This window comes from Onychomys torridus, chromosome 3, assembly GCF_903995425.1.
Source record: "Onychomys torridus chromosome 3, mOncTor1.1, whole genome shotgun sequence".
NCBI lineage: Eukaryota > Metazoa > Chordata > Mammalia > Rodentia > Cricetidae > Onychomys > Onychomys torridus.
The window spans coordinates 129,230,073-129,235,439 of NC_050445.1; positions in this window are offsets into that span (position 1 = coordinate 129,230,073).

Genomic DNA, 5,367 nt, shown 5'->3' on the forward strand with positions numbered 1-5,367 from the left:
TTAATTTTCTGGGTTTGGATTTCTCCTTCTAGCACTTTCAATAGGGCTGGGCATTTAGATAGATACTGTTTTAGTATAAGTTTATCATGGGATATTTATTTTCTGTTTATATGGTGATTGAAAATTTTGCTGGGTATGGCAATTTGTGCTGGCATCTATGGTCTCTTAGAGTCTCTAAGACATTTGTTCTGGACCTTCTGGCTTTTAGAGTTTCCATAGAGAAGTCAGGTGTAATTCTAATATGTCTGCCTTTGTATGTTACTTGGTATTTCTCCTTGCATCTTCATATTCTTTCTTTGTTCTATCTGTTTAGCATTTTGTGATGGGGGAGTGTTCTTTTCTGGTATAATCTAGTTGGTGTTCTGTGTGCTTCTCATACCTTTGTAGGTACCTTCCTCTTTAGGTTAGGAAAGTTTTCTTCTATATTTTATTCAAAATATTTTCTGGGCCTTTGATCTGGAATTCTTCCCTTTCCTCTATTCTATTATTCATATCATTGGTCTTTTCATAGTGTCCCATATTTCCTGCATGTTTTGTGTCAGAAATTTTTTAGATTTAACATTTTCATTTTACTTGTGTATCTGTTTCTTCTATTGCATCTTCAATTCTTGAGCTTCTGTCCTTTATCTCATTTTGTTGGTGAATCCTGCCTCTGTGGTTCCTGTTTGTATCCATAATTTTTTCATTTCCATGATTTACTCAGTTTGTGTTTTCTTTATTGCTTCTATTTCCATTTTCAGGTCTTGAGCAGTTTTATTTGTTTTCTTCACTTGTTTGTTTATGTTTTACTGGCTTTGTTTGAGGGATTTAATCATTTCATTTTTATGGACTTCCATCATTTTCATGTAGTTGTTATTAAGGTCTTCTTTTATGTCACCTATTTGGAATATTCAAGTGCTACTTTATTAGGAGAGTTTATCTCTTGTGGTGACATAGTGCCTTGGTTGTTACTGATTGTACTCCTATGTTCACATCTAGGCATCTGGGTGATTATATGTCTAGGTGGTATTATTTTATTTGTTTTGGTTGGGTGGGAATTTTATTCCATGGATTCTGCTTTCTTTCTGGGTTTTCAGAGTCTGTTAGCTGAGTGTTGCCTATTTTACTAGTCTGCTTAGGATGTTGTATTCATGGAGGTAGGGGCTGGGGCGATACTTACTGGTGTTGAAAGTGAGGACAGGGTAGATGGTGTGAGGGATCCATAGGAAGCATGACAAGAAGGAAGGGGAAGCTGCTGGGTTTTTTTGTTTTGTTTTGTTTTGTTGTTGTTTTTTGTTTTTTTGTTTTTTAATAGAGTGGATAAGGACTGCAGGCAGCTGACTTGCTCTTCTGGCAGGCTTACTTGTGATTGAGTAGGGGTTGTCAGATCAGGTTGGGGGCTGGGACAGAGAGATGAGGCCAGAAGGGAAGGACATTAGAGCAGGAGATTGCCCTGAGACTAGCTCCAGTGGTTGACATGTTCCAGAGTGGAGGCAAGGAGTCAGCTGTGAGGGAAGAAGTGAGTCAGATCATTGGTGGTCCCAAAGATCTTGTAGCTTGACTGACTAGCAGTCAAAATGCTTCTTTATTTATACAAAATTCAGTAAGCATGGGTAGATTCATGTTGTTCTAAAACAGATTATAGCATTCCTGTTTCTAAACATGTATTTAACTTTCTTTTGTTACAATTGATAAATGGTGACAGAATAGATTCATCTTTTATGCTTATTTTTACTCATTAACTCCATAGCCTGTATTTTAAGAATCTAGATGAATGTGAAAGCCCATTCTCAGACTTGTAGCTCTTGTGGCTTCAAGAATTCTAGAGAGAAAGAAAGTCTCCAAGCCAGCCCAGGTAGATTTCCATGTTTTGAGCAGTTCATTATTACTTGTTAATGGTCAGAGTACCTAAGAAAAAAACAGGACAAAGCTGCTTCAGTTATTAAATTCTGGAATAATCAAAGTTTACATGTTATATCTTTATAGAAATTATTTATATGTATAATCCTGACATTCTTTCACTCCTTAGTCATAAGAAACCACAGTGGTCCTGCACAAGCTAACTTCTCTAAGAAAGGGAGGTCCTGACATCTCAATTTTTTTTTATCAACTTTCACTACCATTCTTTGCCCATCAATATAATGGTAGAGGTAAATCCAGCCAATCTAACTTTGTTTCTGTGTATTCCCTCAAAGAGCACACCATGTTCATTCAGCCCTCAATCTTATCTGCCATGCAATCACCTAAGCATACAGTAGGAAGAGGCTTGTGTTCTTATCTGATGCTAACACTTCTAGCCAAATCTTGTTTTCTTGTTGACCTTTTATTATTATTATTATTATTATTATTATTATTAAGAAATTTCTTCTTCACTTTACATACTAACCATAGATCCCCCTTCCCTATCCCCACCTGCAAGACTTTCCCCCCAATGCACACCACTTCCCTACATTTCCCAAAGTCAAGGTCTCCCATGGGGAGCCAATGTGGCACATATACACAATGGAGTACTATTCAGCAGTAAAAAAACAATGATATCATGAAATTTGCAGACAAATGGAAAGAACTAGAAAATATCACCCTGAGAGAGGTAACCCAGAGTCAGAAGGACAAACATGCTATGTACTCACACATAAGTGGATACTAGATGTAAAACAAAGGATAAGCAAACTATAACCCACAGGTCCAGGAAAATCTGGCTAACAAGGAGGACCCTAAGAGGGACACATACATAGCCCATCAATGGAGAAATAGATGAGATCTACATGAGTAAACTGGGAGTGAGGACGGTAATGGAGGGCAAGGGATAGGGAATGAGAACATAAATGAACAGGAGGTTCGAGCTGGAACAGGGACAGAGTGGGAGAGCAAGGAAAGAGATACCATGATAAATGAAGACATCATGGGAATAGAAAGAGGGAGGGTGCCAGGGAAGTTCTCAGGAATCCACAAGTATGACCTCATCTTGTTGGTCTTTTTGAGTTCACTGTTTTGATGTTTCTGAGTAAGTTCAGGTGCAGATGTTTCAAGAATATCTCAGAGCCTCATGAACAGACCACTGGTGTTTTTATGTGTGTCAAAACCTCCAAGGCATAAGAAAGACCTTCAAGTAGATGGAAGTATCTCTGTAAAAGTAGGAATGGGATTATCCTCATGATGGTCCTGGGAAATCTAAGAAGCAGTGTGATGGTATTGTGTTCCCCCAAAATATTGTGCACCCTAATAAATTTATCTGGGGGTCAGAGAACAGACAGCCACTAGATACAGAGGCTAGGAAATGGTGGAACTCATGCCTTTAATCCTATCATTCCAGAGACAGAAATTCCCTTTGGATCTCTGTGAGTTCAAGGCCACATTGGAAACAACCAGGCATGGTGACACATGCCTTTAATCCCAGAAAGTGAGCCTTTAATCCCAGGGAGTGATGGTAGAAAGCAGAAAGATATATAAGGTGTGAAGACAAGAAACTAGAAGCCTTTGGCTGGTTAAGCATTTAGGCTTTGGAACAACAGTTCAGCTGAGATTCATTCTAGATGAGGACTCAGAAGCTTCCAGTCTGAGGGAACAGGATCAGCTGAAGAACTGGCAAGGTGAGGTAGCTGTGGCTTGTTCTGCTTCTCTGATCTTCCAGATTCACTGTAGTTAGAGTTTTCCTGCCTGGCCCACAGTCAGGACAAATCTCTCTTACCCACCAGTCCCACAGTCGCTCAGACCCAACCAAGTAAGCACACAGAAACTTACATTGTTTAGAAACTGTATCGCCGTGGCAGGCTTCTTGTTATCTGCTTCTTCTATCTTAAATTAACCCATTTCTGTTCGTCTATACTTTGCCACATGGCTTGTGGCTTACCAGTGTCTTTACATATTGCTTTTCATGGTGGCAGCTGGTGGTGTCTCCCCCCAGCCTTCCACTTCCCAGAATTCTCTTCTTTCTTGTCCTGCCTATACTTCCTGACTGGCCACTGGCCAATCAGAACTTTATTTACACAGAGCGATATCCACAGCAATTCACCCCAATAACTGGACTCAGGTTTGATTTTATTAATAAGACTCTTTAAGATTCATGCTACAAAGCAGTACTCCCCAAGTTGGACAAGTGTTAAAAGCTCCCCAAGCATGCAATATGTGGCTATCATAACCAAAAGTGGCATGGTGGCCATCATGTGGCACAGCTTCGCTGGATCTTTGTCAAGTAGCTGTGCTGCCTTTATGGCTTTTGGTGTTGCCATCAGATATGGCTATGCCAAGGGATGGTTTGTGGGATCAACAGGAGGTGAACACATGGGAAATGGGAAGTTGCAGTTGGTGTTCTGATGTAGCACCATGGGTAACCCTGAGAATTGGGTCTGGGGACACCAGAGAGTGTGGAGAAGGTCCAAGGGTCCCATGTGACTTTTAAAACTTAAGAATATTGCATAATTATTCCATCTAAACTACTGCATCTACCATGATATTTGCTTATTGCTCCACAGGGAGGACCTTCTCTTGCTGGTCAGAGATAAACGTTCATCAGTACTCTTGCCTTGACTTTTCACTTTCTTGTAACATGAATTGCTAAATGGTCCTATTAATAGAAAACTCAGAGCCAGATATTGGGGTGAAAGCTGAAAGGTCAGAGAAACAGAAAAAGCTAGCCACATGTTCTTACCTCTAAGAAATCCTCAATCTCAAGAGAGTGAGTTCCTGTTTCCTCATGCCTTATATAACTTTGTGTGTCCTGCCATATTTCTTCCTGGGATTAAAGGTGCATGTCACCATTACCTGGTCCTATTTCTTTCATATAGCCTAGTGTGGCCTTGACATCACAGAGATCCAGACAGATCTCTGCCTGCCAAGTTATAGGATTAAGGGTGTGTGCTACCACTGTCTGGACTCTGTCTAATCTAGTGGCTGTATCTGTCTTCTGATCCCCAGATAAGTTTTATTGGGGTACACAATATATCACTACAGTTTTCTAAGTTCATCTCACAATGAGGTGCCCTATTCAGTTCCTGGGGCTGCTAATATTATGGATTTCTGGTAAGGAAAGAAAGGGGATACAGAAGGAAACTGTAGAGAGGGTGAGCTCTAGGGTAGTTGCTGTCCAAGTCTTTACTGTCCACATATGAAATGGCAGGCCCTGTCTTCTAGGATACAAATGTGAGGTTTAGACCTGGGAAAGAAAGATGTCAGATGAGATAGTATCTATAATATTGGGAAGATTTTGACACACATGAAATTGAATGGCCTGGTCTACATTACCCTGAGAATTTCTTTAGAATGTTACATTCACATTTTTTTAAATGTTCTGGTTACAGACAAAAATTTTATTCACAAAATGTAAAGATCTCACTTGAAATACATAACATGAAGATAATGTTAAATATTGCTCACAAATTTTCTACATGA